The following is a 17,438-nucleotide window of genomic DNA, read 5'->3' as shown; positions in this document are numbered from 1 at the left end:
AGCTCAGATCTTCCAACCCTGGCAACATCCTTGTAAATCTTTTCTGAACCTTTTCAAGTTTCACAACATCTTTCTGATAGGAAGGAGACCAGAATTGCACGCAATATTCCGACAGTGGCCTAACCAATGTCCTGTACAGATGCAACATGACCTCCCAACTCCTGTACTCAATACTCTGACCAATAAAGGAAAGCATTAAGACGCCGCCTTCACTGTCCTAAATACCTGCAACTCCACTTTCAAGGAGCTATGAACCTGCACTCCGTCTCTTTGTTCAGCAACATTCCCTAGGACCTTACCATTAAGTGTATAAGTCTTGCTAAGATTTGCTTTCCCAAAATGCAGCACCTCGCATTTATCTGAATTAAACTCCATCAGCCATCCCTCAGCCCATTGGCCCATCTGGTCCAGATCCTTTTGTAATCTGAGGTAACCCTCTTCGCTGTCCTCTACACCTCCAATTTTGGTGTCATCTGCAAACTTACTAAGTGTACCTCTTATGCTCGCTCCAAATCATTTATGTAAATGACAAAAAGTAGAGAACCCAGCACCGATCCTTGTGGCACTCCACTGGTCACAGGCTTCCAATCTGAAAAACAACCCTCCACCACCATCCTCTGGCTTCTACCTCTGAGCCAGTTCTGTATCCAAATGGCTAGTTCTCCCTGTATTCCATGCGATCTAACCTTGCTAATCAGTCTCCCATGGGGAACCTTGTCGAACGCCTTACTGAACTCCATATAGATCACATCTACCTCTCTTTGTTACTTCTTCAAAACACTCAATCAAGTTTGTGAGACATGATTTCCCATGCACAAAGTCATGTTGACTATCCCGAATCAGTCCTCGCCTTTCCAAATACATGTACATCCTGTCCCTCAGGATTCCCTCCAACAACTTGCCCACTATCGAGGTCAGGCTCACCGGTCTATTGTTCCTGGCTTGTCTTTACTGCCCTTCTTAAACAGTGGCACTATGTTAGCCAACCTCCAGTCTTTCGGCACCTCACCTGTGACTATCGATGATTCAAATATCTCAGCAAGAGATCCAGCAATCACTTCTCTAGCTTCCCACAGAGTTCTCAGGTACACCTGATCAGGTCCTGGGGATTTATCCACCTTTATGCGTTTCAAGACATCCAGCACTTCCTCCTCTGTAATCTGGACATTTTTCAAGATGTCACCATCTATTTCCCTACATTCTATATCTTCCATATTCTTTTCCATAGTATATACTGATGCAAAATACTCGTTTAGTATCTCCTCCATTTCCTGCGGCTCCACAAAAGGCCTAGGTCAGGTCCCAGAGCCTAAGTCAGAGAAGTGGTGATAAACCTGGAAATAGCGGCTGAGCATCCGAATGACATAAACGTTCCTCAGCATTTAAATCAAATTTTCCACTCTGGGTATGATCCAGCTCCAACAGAAGTTGCACAGTTACTTACCTGTGATTTTTCTGGCCTGTATTCAGAAAGAATCCTGGCGAGAGCAGTGTTAGAAAATCTCTGTGGAAACCATTCCTCCTTCTTATGGCACTAGCTGCTGTAATCCGAAATGTATTGACAGTTCAAATTTCCAAAGTCACTTGAAAGGATTTGAAGTAATGGAGAGCATGTAATGTAAGTGGGCAAGGGAATAGGGTGGATGAGCAGTCAAAGGGAGATCAGAATGTTGAGGGGAGAAGTTGGAAAGTTGGTGGTGGAAGTCCAGTGGGAGGAATCACTTGTATAGTTACCGAGGAACCAGACATGTTCTTTTATTGCATTTTTCTAGAGAAGTGAGTCAGAAACCTCCAAAATCTGTGATTCTTAAATCGGAGTTGGAGATTTTTTTAGCCCTGGACAATTCCTGCACACTCGGAGAGATTGAACTTCCAAAATGTCCTGATACATGTCTGTTGGAGTATGTCGAGTCTCTGACCATTCAGAGTCTGGAAAACCTGGACCTTGGATTTACTGAATAAATTACACAACAAATGTAACCTGGTTCCTTACGACTGAAATTGCAGGAGTGAGTGTCATGTTTGCAAAACTGTTACTTTATGGCAGCCTTTACTTTCTTTATAGAGAATTAAGTTCCAGTAAAAACACACTTAATTTAAGAGCATTAAGCATGAGTAAACAAGCAGAGGGGCTTGCTGAACACTTCTTACTTGTACATGGAACATAAAGTGTTAGGTTTGCAACTCAATGTTGCTTATATTTGTCAGCAATCACCAAGAAATCCTTTGGTCCCTCAGTCCAAGTACTGACCAACATGACGACTGAAGCAAATAAAAACTGAAAGTGCTGGAGAAACTCAGCAGGTCTGGCAGGGTCCGTGGAGAGAGAAACAGAGTTAATGTTTTGAGTCTGATATAATACTCCTTCATACTGAGTTCCTCCAGCACTTCCTGTTTTTATTTCAGATCTCCAGCAAATTGTTTTTATTTAAAAACTGAAAGGACAGCTAGGGAGACTAATAACTGTCAGTTTGAAAAGGATGCACAAGAATCTATGTGATGAAAGAGTTGGAATATAAGTCAGAGAAGTGGTGATAAACCTGGAAATAGCGGCTCAGCATCTGAAGGACATAAACGTTTCTTGGAATGAGTTCCTTATGTTTGTGTGCCACTGCAAAGTAATAAGAAGAAAATGAACAACAAGAATTTGGGGCTAATTTTCATTAAGTATTGCAGCCAGCCTGGTTTATCATTGGGTGTATCTGGGAGTTCATGTTATATCGTGTTTCATGAATGCACCTCGAAAAGAACGGATAACCTAGGAGTTCTGAGGAAGGGTTACTCAACCTGAAATTCTAACTCTGATTTCTCTCCACAGATGCTGCCAGGCCTGCTGAGATTTTCTAGTAATTTCTGTTTTTGTTAACACAGAAGCTTGATTATTCCACTTTTAAAGGTTTTGAACTGTAATCTCGACTGCACTGATAGGGACACTGCTCATGATTCCACCTGTCACCGTTTTACCAGGTAGGAAACCTGACCTGGAAAGGGGTGCAGTGATGGTGGTACTGCAGCTTTCCATCCTTCCTTTCCCACCCAAGGACAGAGTGGGATGCGCCATTGGAATCAACCTCGCACCAGCAGGTTGTGGATGCTCCATCATTTAACAATCAAGGCTGCGATAGAAAGGTTTTGGGTCTCTCAGGTAATCAAGGGATGTAGGGAATGTTGGGAAAGTGGAGCTGAAAGCCAAGGCCAGGCATGGACATAACGGAAGGCAGAACAGGCACGTTGGGCTGTACAATCTTCTCCACTTTTGTTTTGTTATCTCCTTATATAAGTCACATGGAGCACCATTTGCTCTGATCTTCTAACCAAATCTCCGTAAATATAAATGTCTCATTGAAAAATGGACAAGTGGAAGCTACACCCATTTAGATGTGACAAAGTGAACTTAGAAATTGCCTTGTTTAATACATTGTGCACATTCATTTCAGTTTGGCACTTCACCCAAATGAACATGCAACAGAACAAATGGGTAAGACTACAACTGCCGGACTACTTTGGAGCAGCTCCTTTTCATTGATATAGGGAAAACAACCTGTTTAACAGAATAATAGAAATAAATCTCACTGGAGCTTGAATACTGACTCAACACCACACATCTCTTTCTCCTCCATGTATCGTATTTCTCCTCTTTCTTTTCACCTTAGCTTTTCTGTTGCATCTCCTTCCTTCAAATTTAACTTATTTCTTAGTTTCTTCACCTATTCCAAGTCTGTTGTTTCCTGGGTGATTATAGTTTCTGACGTCAAGTATAAAAGCTGAGCAGATATCTGTACTTAAATGCAACAGACTGATAGCTGGGATAGGCAGCTTGCTGCAGTCTTTGGATCACACAAATATTAATCAATAATGCTGTTGAGTACAGACTAGAATACATCACCACTATTGAATGCAAACCTGACCCAGCAGAAGGCCTTTTCTTTTTGCCTATTTAATATGGCTGCCTCAGCTTTCCTTTGTACGGTGACAGATGATCCAAGCCAGCTTTGGCTTTCCTGTGTGCTGTATTGCACTTCTGAACAAAGTTTTCTTAGGTTGCACCTCTCCGCAACCAGTGATCTGTTTTTTGGCCCTGCACTGCCCCCTTGAGGTCAACATCATTCAGAATACGAACAACATCATCAGAAGCGATGGAATATTCCATGGCTTTCCTGAGCCTCAGTTACAAACTATCAGCATCAAAATTTCTAAAACACGCCTTTCTTCTCAAAACCTCAAGATTTTTACATTGAAGAAATAAGAAGTAAATGGTTTGATATTTCTTCAGATTTACCATTCCTAATTACGGAATTTCATGTAACGTATTTTTAAGTCTTCAGTGTTCTGGAGTTCTGTGAATGTTAAAAGAGAAGTGGCATCTAGATAACTAATAAGACAATCCTAGAAAATGGAGTGGCCATCTTTTAATTTATTTGATATTCAATGATGCAGATCTATAGCATCCGAAATAAAATCTGTGAAAGTATTGAAGAAACCTGTTCCCTTCAAACATACTGGTTCATACACTTTTAGATGTCAAACTGAACTGTTGGGCTAACAGTTCAAAATAATTTATACATGATTCATTTAAAACAGATTGGTCCGTAATAATTAAATAGTAATTCATTTGTTTGAAAATACATTATGCCAAACATCACTTGTATTTGCATAGGTAGAACATTTAACTAATTTCAAGTTTCTTTAAATACTTGTTGATTTTTTTTCTGGACCACACCTTTCACTGCTTCTTCGCTTTTTTTTGCACAGTATCTATTCCAAATTAAGCATTCAGCAGCATTTCTTATTATGGAAGCTGCGTACTTTGCAAGGAAAATTCTTGTACAGAGAGATGGAGTCATTGTTCACCAGGGGCGTCTCTGTATTTCTGAAAGAGTTGCCCTCATCCAAATAGCTTTCTCGTTAAAAGCGAGCTGTTAAAAAAAATGAAGTTTTCTTTTAAGTCCTCTACTGTTACAGTGTCGCAGCCATCAAAGCCCCCTCCTAGCCATTTTCATTTACCTTGTGACTCTGACCCTTTGTGATGCTGTGCAGTTTCAGAGTAAACTGATCTCCAAGGTCCCCAAGGATGTTATTCTCATTTACTCACACAGCTCTTTGACTGTAACAGTCCGTGTTTGGCAGCAGATCAGCTCTCACTGATTCAAGATGCACAATACAGTACCTTTTTATTTTTCCCCTGGCCTTTTAATAAGGCCCATGTTGTCAGAGAATTTCAATGGCTATCAATCGATTGGCATGTTACATTTCATTCATAGCTGCCAGTAACTTTGGGACGACTACAAGAGATATAAAAGCTAGACAATGCTGAAAGAAATTATCTTTGGTGTCTTTGTGTTCTGATATTTCTCCCAGTTCCGTAGTAGACTGCTTCATTCACTGCAAGGAGTTAACACCCTGTTTAATTGTTGCCACACCTAAACCTATAAAGAACCACATTGCTTATGCTTGGAACTCTGGCCAATTTACTCTGAGGTTGCATGCAAGTATATTGAAACAGCTGCTCATTGGGAGCGCAGTTTCAGGTGTGTGATAGATCAGTTGAACTACCTTTGGTGCCATCTGTGTGTCTACAGGCAGTTCCTACCTTTGACAGCTGTCCCACCTCTCTGAACATCAAATGTTTCTGTGTAGTCTCTGGAGAACTATAAGACAAGGCTGCGGCAGTGACCGTCCCATGAGGCCACTATCATGAGATACTGTACCTGCCAAATGGTGTGTCATAAAGAGCTCACATTACTGGCTGGTAAATCATCTGATTAAAAAAGTCCTTTCGTTTTTGCATCAATAACTAGAGGTAAAAATAAATGGAATGATTTTGAATGCTGCACAACCTTCACCGAATAGGAAGGAGAAAAGATGATTAACCTCTATCTACCGATCAGAACACTGATATGATTTTTTAAAAATGTACATCAATTTATCTGACTTGTTTGATAATAAACACCTCAAATCTATTTCAATTTTACCCTTATCATTTTATCCATATATCCTCATGCATTTCAATTTATGGTTTTTTAAGAAGTATAAATGCATTCAAAGTCTCTTTATGGATTGCAGGCCATTGCATGTTTATGCTGTGCTATTTTGAAATAAGTGCAAATGAAAAATATTAAAATGAAAGCAAATTTTCAGTCTTAGAATGATCACAGAATATGATATACAAATGCACAGAACTATGCTTGAGTCTCTTTAAAAACTGATTTGCTTGTTTGTTCAGGTTTTTGGCCTCTTCTCCAATTCACTAAGCATTGAGACGACCCGAGTCCAGTTACTCATTCACTAGACCAAAATAATTATTTTCCGCCCATGCCACAGATTTCCAGTCCTTGCTAATAATTCCATCCGATTTGGCTATTGTTGCAGGATAAACCAGAGAGCTGGTAATCCTGACATCATATTAGGCACCAAGTTTAGGTTCTGACACCACATCCTATTCATTATAAAAGCTGCCTCCTTCCACATCCACACTGGCTGTTTCAATTTCTACTTTGGCTCTTCTTAACCACAGACTCAACTATTCCAATGCAACCAGCTTCCATACTTGCTAAACTTTGGCTTAACCAAACAAAACTATTGCCTTTATTCTATCCTGCACTCCATCTGCTCATTTATCACCCTTGTCCCCAGTGTCTCAAATTTCAAATTCTTATCCTTGCATTTAAATCTCTCTGGGGCACTGCTCCTTTCTTTTTTGTAATATCTTTGCATTCCTCACTTCCTTTCCCTGGACTATCCATTCCATCAGTTTTGGTCCTTTGTGCATCTCTCCTTCCCTTTACCCCATCATTAGTGACCATGCTTTCAGCTTCCTGGCTGTTTCAATCTTCCTAGATCCTTTGATCTCCTTCTCTTCCTTCAAGTCCCTCTTTAAACTTACCAACCGTCCTGGCCAATATTTATTTTTCAAACAACATATTTAAACTCAATTATCTTGCCATTCACTATAATCCTGTTTTTGGAGGCTTGCTGGGAGCAAATTAATAATGTTTCCACTGTGGCTACACTTCAAGAATACTGTTTCATCTGTAAAGTACAATGGGACATCCAGAACTCATGAAAAGAGCTTCATGCATATAGATTGTTTGATTCTTTCTTCCCCTCCTCTTTACCTTTCTTTCCTCACACTCTTTACAAAATGTTTTGTTCTCCTCCTTCAAGATCTAAGCATTTTGATGATGTCTCAATGAATTGCTTTGGGGTAATTTAGGTTGTTCTGTTGAACATAATGAGCCTGTTTTAAGGCTTGGTGAAAGGTGGACAACTCTCAGGCCTACCAAACTACTATCTCTATCTGTACATCACACTACTGTTTAGGCAGTGAATCAAAATGTACAATGTCCAAGGTTTAAGATAAGGGGCAGGAGGCTAAGAGCAATTTGAGAGAAAGTAATTTCATCCAAACGATTACGTGTATATCTGGAACTGACTAACTGAAAGGGTGGTCGAGTTGAAAACCATCTACAAACTTAAGAACTGTTAGATAAATATTTGGAACACCATAATGTACAAAGTCAGTGCTCAAGTGCTGCAAAATGGGTTCAGACTAGATGAATGTTGAGGACCTGTATAGACCTGATAGGCTGAAGGACCTCTTTCCATGCTGTAAAAAACTCTACAACTCGAACTGTGCTCAGTTCTGACTATGAGTCAGAAAAACAGGCAGGAATTTTAACTTTGGATCAGGAATCCAACTTTGACATTAAGTGTAAATCTGACCCCAAACCATGGCGGAAGCAGTAATGCATCCATCTTTAAGCACATTGGGAATTATTAATGGCCTTTAGGGAAGGAAATATGCCAGCCTTCCCTGGTCTGGCCAATATGCGACTCTACTTTAAATACCCAGGGCCATGTAATTTAATCTTAGCTATTATCTGAAATGGGCCTAGAGAGCCAATCAGTTCAAGGGCAAATTTGGATGGGATGAAAATACTGACCTTGACAACAATGCCCACAAAATAAAGGGAATATAATTGCCAAAGCAGCTGGACTGCCAGCAGCTGGACTGCCATTGCAGAAAGTATGCTATAAGATAACATGAGGCTGTAGCATGCAATGGCCAAGTTGGGGGAGGAGGGGAGGACAGGTAGGAGGAGATGGTGAGAACAGACTGGTAAAGCTCTAAGTGATGGTGGAGAACCAGATTCACAGTCTGCCACCTCCAGGCATCTGTTCAGTAGGCAGAGCAGAGGGCATGCATGCTGACTGGCATTTATCAGTAAGGAGTTGGACTCTATTCACTGACTTATTGGCTTTTTAGCTGACCTAACAAACTACCCATCACTTGCAGGTGAGGTGTTCCTCACGTGATCTGGTCTCTGGGGGAATAACTAGGAGTTGACCATGGAGGGGAACTGGCATGCTGAATATGTTGGGAAGTTGCCTGCCTGAATGCCTCTGTTCCCGCTCCTGTATGGGGCCATGCTCCCAAATTTTTACTCTGTTTCTCTTTCCACGGTTGCCAAATTTGCTGAGTACTCCTGACGTTTTCTATTTTTAACATCCACAGTATTTTTCTCTTGTATTGATCATCTAGGATCAAAAACTGACTTTAGTATCTGGCTAATACTGCAAGCAACCCATTCTGCTTTTCCAGTTCAGCTGCAAGTTTCTGGTAACAACTCAACTTTCGAGCTTGTTCTTTGTTTCTGTGCTGGGTGTAAGGTTTCTAAAGTGTTTTTATTCCAAAAGTACAAAAGAATAACCAGCAGTTTGATTTGGTTTTGGAGGAAATGTCTTGGGATGTATTGCAATGCAATCCAAATACAACTACAAATTTCAGATGTATGTAAGAATTATTAAAAAGTTAAATTAAAATTAATATCCATGACATAAACAATTGTGCAGAACATGCAATACTGTTTTGAGCAAGTTTTAAAATAATAATCTTTGGGGCTAACATTTTGCTTATCATCTGGCAAATACTTAGCTCACCTTTATCCAATTTTGAACTCTAAATGTTAAAATCAGACCAAACGTCTGCAATCATGCCACATCCAGTCATTAATTATTTAACTAATGGGAGGAGGAGGCTTTATGAATGTTGCCCCATTCTCAATATTGGCATGACTCAGCCGGTCAGCTCAAGGGACAAGGCTGAACAATTTGCAACTATGTTTATACAGCTTTGCTGACTGGATGGTCCACCTTGGCCTCATGAAACATTTAGCTCAGTGAATACAGCTGAAGACTTATGCTCCGGAACTCTGAATTCCAGTTCATCTATAATGTAGGTATTTACTGACAAAATGGAAAATTGGACAGTAATGACTTGTACACACAAAGCAGGACAAATACAATCTGGCCAATTACCTTCCTGCATACTCTCAATCATCCATAAAGTGATGGAAGAGATGGCTGCTAGTTCTAACAAGCGACACTTACTCAGCAATAACCACCTCACTATTGCTTATGCTGTTTTCTGCCATGACCACTGAACTCCAGATTTATAAGCAGTTTTGATCCCAGCATGGACAACCACCTGAATTCCAAAGGTGAATTGAGAGTGGCTGACAGCCAACAAGGCAGCATCAACTGAGTATGGGATCAAGGAGCCCTGGCACAACTGAAGTCAGAATCAGGAGGAAAACTCTCCAGTGATTGCAGCCATACTAAACACAATAAAGAATGGCTGCAGTTATTGAAAGTCAATCATCTCAGTCCAAAGATATTACTGCAGGAGTTCCTTAGGTCAACCTCCCAGGCCCAACTAGCTTTAGTTGCCTCATCCATGACTTTAGGCAAAAGTGAGGACTGCAGATGCTGGAAATCAGAGTCTAGATTAGAGTGGTGCTGGAAAAGCATAGCAATCCTTCCTGATGAAGGGCTTTTGCCCGAAACATCAATTTTCCTGCTCCTCGGATGATGCCTGACCTGCTGTGCTTTTCCAGCACTACTCTAATCTAGAGTCATCCATGATTTTTCCAACAACATAAGGTCAAAGTGGGGATGGCCATTAACCCTTGAACAGTGAACTGCACCATTTGCAATGTAGCAGCCATGCCCACTTGCAGTGTGACCTGGACAAAATTCAGAAATGCACAGCTAAGTGACAAGTAACAATGTTCTCTAGTTCCCCGGATGACTGCAGCTCCAACAACACATAAAAAGCTCAGCAGCATCTGGGACACATATGGTCAACATACCATGCACCACCTTAAACATTTCCTCCCATCACCTCTCATCCATAGTGATAGCTACGTGTATTAAATATATGATGCTCTACAGCAACCTACATTGACTCATTGAACAGCACCTCCAAAATCATGACGACTTATTACCTAGAAAGGTGAGTACATCATCACTGCCATTCACAAATCACACACCATTCTGATTGGAAACTGACTGGAAACATCAGGAATGAGCGTTTTTGACCGAATCATTGATTTTCCTGGTCCTCGGATGCTGCCTGACCTGCTGTGCTTTTCCAGCATCATTCTAATCTTGACTCTGATCTCTAGTATCTGCAGTCTTCACTTTCACCTTATAGGGCACTTACCTTTATTAGCCAAGGCATAGCATTTAAGAACAGGGAGGTTATTTGGAACTGTACAAAATACTGGTTAGACCACAACTAGAGTACTATGTGCTGTTCTGGAAACTCCCTTATAGGAGAGATGTGATTGCACTGGAGAGGCTGCAGAGGAGATTCACCAGAACGTTGTTTGAAGTGCTTGGGCTATGCACCTAGAAAGATTGGCCATACTGCGGTTGTTTTCTTTGGAGCAGTGGAGACTGGGTCGGGACATGATTGAGATGCATAACATTATGAGTGCTATAGACAAGTTAGATAGGAAGAAACTTGATGAAGCAATCAATGACGGGGCAGTGGTGGGGGGTGGGGGGGGAATAGATTTAAGGTAAGGGGTGGGAATGCGAGGAAAACATTTTTCACCCAAAAGATGGTGAGAATCTGGAATTTACTTCATGTAAGTCTGGCAGAGACAGAAACCCTCGCACCATCTAAATAGTATTCAGATATATACTTGTGATGCCAAGCTGTACAAAACTATGGGCCAAGTGCTGGAAAATGGGGTTGGTGCTTGTTTTTGACTGGGTGCAGACTCAATGGGCTGAAGGGCCTTTTAACTGTGCTATAGATGTCTATGACTCTATGGCTAAACCTCTTCCTATTAACACTGTGGCTGTACACCAAACACTCGGCAATACAAATTGGTTATACAGCTCCATCTGATCTGTTCAGATGTCTGCAGATACCCACCGGCATGTCGATACCATGCCAACGCATTCACTTCTGGTTTTTCCAGCTGCTGCCTTGCACAGTCCTCAGGGCAGTGGCTTGAGAATTTAGAAGGAATATAGTCCTCTACCAGCTTTTCCAAGGCAATTTGGAATAAACAGTAACAATGTTTTTGCCTTTGTTGCTTAAATCCAAAAGATGAATAAATAAAATCACCAAAGTTACTTCTCCCAATTACACCTCAAGATTATTTATAGAGTAAAACACTGAGCATAAGTTTAACATGACATTTTCAACAACAAGAGAGGAAATTAAACCAGATAATTGTTTTAAAGTTACAATTGCTGCCAAAAGGGACAATTGCCACAGGAAGGCTGCAAGAATATTAATGAATATTAGATACTACATTTGTGTTCTAGTAACAAGTTCATTTGTAACGTGGCTTGAATATTTTATGTAAACCAAGTGCTTCCTTGCCTAAATTTCTAGTTTGGGTGTTCTGTTTGTTTAGGAGATCCAGGCCCAGACTTCCTGGTGCAAAAAGACTCTATTCTTGACAGGTGGGAGTGAGATTCAGAATAGTTGTGCGAGACCAATTTCATGCATGCCAAAGCTTCCTCCGATTTATGTGGGCAGGTGCATAAAACACCACCCACAAACCAGAGGGAACAAATGGATGAATTATGTCATATGATGTATTTCCTACATTTGTGCTCTCAGGAATACTTGACGTAAGAAACATGAGTGCATTGCTGGTATTCATCTCTGCTGATGGCATTCAAAATGCGTGGAACTGGAAAGGCCACAGTTTCCATATTGCAAACAACTGCAGAATCTTTAGTGGCATAGTTAGCCCATTGAGTTACAGCTCAGCCTTGCTCTTGCTGTCCTAGTGGGAGCCTCAGTTGCCCCATCAACAAAAATAGAAAGTCACAAATGAAAAGGTAGCCATTGAAACTGTACATTCAGGAAAGAAAGCAAAAACTCCACATAATTCACATCACAATTGGATCATATATTTAGGTTTCAAAATTAGACTATTCTATACCCAAGTGATTTTCAGACTGTTAACTCCTAGGTGAGATAAAAGATACTAGTGAAAGTTTACCCTAATCCTAACCCCTCCTGCTCTCCTTTGCCTCTGAAAAAGAAAAGAATTAATGATAAAAAAAATTGCTTCTTTTGTTAAACCACCAATGATATGGCAAATGGTTCTGAGATGGAGAATATCAATCTCCTCTTGGATCAGTTGAGCCAGTTCCTTCTCCAAAGCTGTTGAAAATTCAATCTTGCAGGTATATGGAGTCTATGATGTAAATCATATGATTTTTGTATATTTTAATATAATGTATTTTAGGATTTAGGTTTTGAATTAGTGGCATATGGGCTTTGGTCTGTATATATGGTGGGATTTAATGATTAACTTGTCTGCGTTTCTATGGGATTTAATGATTAACTTGTCTAGCTGTGATTTATGAAACCAATTTAAAAGAGAGACTTCCTGGATATCCAATTGGAATTTACTTGCTTCAGGGAGTTTAACAAGTTGACATTGAAGAATATTAGTTTGATTTCAGTCAGAAAGTTGAAGTTCAGTGTATAAAACAGATTTTTAGAGCATGAGGTTAGTTCAGAAAAGATAGAATTAGGTTACCTCAGGTTTCATTTGACATATATATTTGGTGTAACCTTGAGGAGGTTATTTGAACCTTTAAGCTCAGTTTTTTAAAAAATTCATTCATAGGACAGAGGCATCACTGGCTAAGCCAGCATTTATTGCTCATCCCTAATTGCCTAGAGGGCAGTTAAAAGTCAACCTCATTGCTGTGGGTCCAAAGTCACACACAGACCATAGCAGTTGGGTGGCAGATTTCCTTGCCTAAAGAACATTGGTGAACCAGATGGGTTTTCCCAACAATGGTCACCATTAGACTGTTAATTCCAGATTTTTAAATTGAATTTGCATTCCACCATCTGCCATAGCAGGATTCAAACCTAGGTCCCCAGAATATTACGTCGGTCTCTGGATTAATAATCCAACTATAATATCACTTGCCTTTTGTTTTCACACCATGATTGTGTTGATAATGAAGGAAAAGATGATCCAACTCTCAAGACTGAGAAGTGAAAGCAACAACTACATCAAACCTGTAGATGTGATCGAGTGTTTGAGTACTGTGTGGAGATGCTGTTGGGATAGATATAATATTGTATATCTATATGTGTTTCAAAATCTTTCAAATTGTGTTGAATGTAAATAAATATAAATTTATTCTGTCTCACCTTCCTTTCTTATGTGGAATATACTTCTTGCATGCTAGTGCTTCAGTGGAAAGCTCTCTTGTTAAAACAAGAAAAACATCTATCAAGCCAGATTTCAGTCTGGTCTAGCCATGGTCATCTGGAGGAGATTTTAAAAACCACTGCTATATGAAATAAAATTGTACACTTTACATATTTATCTAGCTTTAATATTCTCTTTTCTCTTGTACTTTAATGTTTAAACTCGCACTTAAAAGTTTATGTGAATTAGTTCATAATGCAAATGTAAATGGAAAAGTAATGATACCGAAATTGATGATTTATTTTTATTTATTCTTTCAGCCAGCAATTTGCAAATGCTTCTAAACCTGAAATTACTGAGATTCACACTAAAAGTAGATGTTTGACAACAATCGGTAGTGAACCAAACAACATAACAAATTTCCATATTTAATCTACTATAGTCTCCATTGAATCAGGATTATATGATGCACCTCAAATGTGTCATGTTCATCGGTAAAGGGCCCCCTTCAGTATTCCTTCAGCCATTAAACATTTCCTGTGAAGCATCTTGGACAATTTCAATGTTGAAGATCTTGTATACATGCAGGTTGTTGCTGATACCAGCATTTAATTAACACATGCACACTTTACTACCTGATATATTACTGACAAATGGAATTTCTTGCTTAATTAATTTGAACAGAACTGATATTTACAGGTCTCATTACTGAGAACAGTGTGTTGGCACCAAATAAAATAATTAAAGCATTCATTATTTTCCCTAAAATGCCCCCATTCCTCTCCTGAAAGCATTAATTCTTACTGAAACACAAATCCAAAGATAGCAATACAGCAATACCTCTGTAATAATTTGCTTAACTGGCTATTCTTTATGACTCCACAAAGACAAGGCTGCATTACCATGTAGACCATCAGAGCTAAGCAAAGCTGGGTGGTCATGTATACACCTTCCTGCAGGAGTCATAAGGAATAGAAATTCTGGCTGATTTTCATTCTGCTAAGCGAGTGCTCCTGCCAATTGTAGCACACCCAAGGCTTGAATTAACTAATTCAGTGCAGATTGTAGTCGATTCTATGTGGAAATTTACTACACTGTATGGCTTACCACTGATAGTTGTCAAACATCTACTTTTAGTATGAATCTCAGTAATTTTAGCTGTTGTTCACATGGGTGTCAGATGGTTATGGTGCTCTCTGAAATCACATGCCTTTGGAAAAATGCATGAGTGCTGAAACTTACTTGATTCCACTCACACACCTTATTTCTGTCTGTGTGTATCTTCATTATAGCCTCAATTTTAGCATTGATTTGTTTCCATTTCATGTATTTGTTATTTTTTCCTATGGTTTTCAAGGAAGTTCTCTGAAATTTTTATTTTGGATATTAATTGTTGGTGGAACAACAAAAAGGGCTAAGGAGGAAAACATTGTCTCAGCCATTCAAAGGAAATATCAACAGTGACATTCCTGCATGCCTTGCTTGCTTCTAGTCTCCACAAGCAAGTAACACACCCTAGATCAGTTGCAGGTTTCTGCAAAAAAAAAAGCCATGTTTATGTTCCACTTTTCCTGACATCAATATATCTCCAACTGCTTGACAGTTTAAGTCCTTTTTAAGTTGTTGCTTGATTATACAGAACTGAAATATTGCTGAAAAACAGAGACAGGTTGTTAATCCTTACCATCTTGCATTCATCAGGACACATACAAGAATACCAAGTTTCAAAGTTATTAGAAATTTATACTGCATGAGAAAAAAGGATGCTGATTGGTTGGCAATTCGACTTCAATTGGCTAAGATATTTCCATGGAAAATGCACCAGGGAACAGCAGTCTCCCAGGCAACTAATTAATTCAGAAAAGGTGTGAAGCCTGGACATGTTCTTTATTCCTGCAAAGGACAAAGCCTTACATACAAAAATATGCAGGGTCTTGAAGAACAAATGAGCTACACTGCGAGTTAGGCTAATAATCTTTCTATCATGAATTACCCTGGAAGAGCAAGATGTCTCAATGATCTGTCTAACATGTGGAGTTAGTTATTTCATTCTGCTATTATGTGGTAAGGATTGGCATTCTCCACTAACGAGATGCTGCAGCCAAAAAGCATATGTATGGATAATGTGGTGTATGAATGTCATGCTGGTGTGATGTTGGGTACATAATCTGTACATCCCAATGACCTGGTGAACTATATCAAACAGTAGATACCCTTGACTGTTTACAACAAGCAGAGTATTGACTGTACTCAACCAGTTTATAATGGATGTGACTGAAATGAAGTCCCGCGAGTTTGGTATTTTGAGTTAGTTTGATGAAGAGAATAAAGAGCTGTTTCTTTGTTTTATTTAATCTCTTACATCCTGCAGGAATTGGTTTTTACCCTTAACCTTGAAAATGCAATTTTTGGACAAAGGGGAAGAAGCTGACTGAGTACGTGTGAGTAATCCTATTTTCTACTCTATCATCTTCAGTTCATAGTAAGTAGTTCAAAAGAAAGCTTTAAGTTATTTTGGTCACTTACCTTATTTACAATACACTAGTAAAAGGGAACGAAGAAATTATAGATATTATAAAACATGCAAAAATAGTTACCCTTAACTGCATATAATAATAGAAATTGCAAATCTTAGCATTGTAAAGTTATTGATATTGCTAAAATGTAATGGCGGTGAAACATTTACAAGAATTTATGAATGAATGAATATATAATGGTTATGGCAGGAGAAGTGCAGTGACTACAGGATATGGGTGCTTCTGGATGCTGATGTGAGCTATAGGAAGTACGCAGGAAATAAGGATTTGTTTGGCTCAGTTGGTGATCTGGAAGTTGAGCTGCAGCATCAGGGTTGGGGAAACTTATGAAGATACTTTACAGTGTATTCCAGGAGGCAGTCAAGTGATTAGGCCAAGTGAATGGGCAAGAATCTGGAAGATGGAATGAAAATGTGAAGTTGTTCATTTCAGAATAAAAAAAAGAGTAATACTTAAATGAAAAATGACTACAGAATTCTGAAATTCAAAGGCATCTAAGCATTTTAGTGCTTGAGTCACAAAACGTTAGTATGCAAATAAAACTCACAAAGAAAACCCGAATGTGATGCTTTCTTCTGCTGGAAGAGGAACTGGAATTTGATTAAGGATGTTCTGCTTCAGTTATACTTGGCACTAGTGAGATAACATTTTGAATACTGTATGCAGTTTTAGTCTCCTTATTTAAAGAAATGTATTGAAGGCAGTTCAGAGAATGTTTACTCAGTTGGTACCTGGAATGCCTTGGAATGCTGGTCACAGCAACACCCACATTCCACAAGTGAATATTTTGAAAATTGATTGGGTTGTCTTATGAGGAATGGTTGGCCAGGCAGGGTTTGGTTTCACTGGAGTTTAGAAAGGTGAGAGTGACTTGACTGAATGATATTGATCCTGAATGGCATTGGCAAGATGGATGTGGAAAAGGTATTTCCACTTGTGGGTGAGTCCAGAGCTTTGTGGAACTGTTACAACATTCGGGAACACCCTTTCTGTACAGATGACAGGACAGCTTTCTTTCCCTCATAACATTGCGAGACTTTGGAACTCTGCCTTAGAAGATGTTGGAATCAAGGTTATTGAATATTTTTAAGATGTAAATCAATAGATTCTTGGTAGGCAAGGGAATCGGAGATTATTGTGAGTAGTTGGGAGTGTGGAATTTGAAACACATAAAGATCAGGCATGATTTTATTGCATAATGGAGCAGACTCGAGGTGCCAATTGAACTACTTATGCTCTTAATTCGTGTGCTCATATGTTTACGTAAATACTTAACTGGGGTGTGTCAACATCACAAGCACAAAAATAGAATAGGGAAATATAGCCTGGAGCCAAAGATTGGGAGGACAGTGGGCTACCTTCAAAGAAGAGATGTTTTAATCACAGTCAAGGTTTATTTTCACAGAAGGGG

The sequence above is a fragment of the Chiloscyllium plagiosum genome, chromosome 3 (genome assembly GCF_004010195.1).
Source record: "Chiloscyllium plagiosum isolate BGI_BamShark_2017 chromosome 3, ASM401019v2, whole genome shotgun sequence".
NCBI classification, from domain to species: Eukaryota; Metazoa; Chordata; class Chondrichthyes; order Orectolobiformes; family Hemiscylliidae; genus Chiloscyllium; species Chiloscyllium plagiosum.
The sequence above is the reverse complement of the archived record's forward strand: the minus strand, read 5'-3'. Positions refer to the sequence as shown.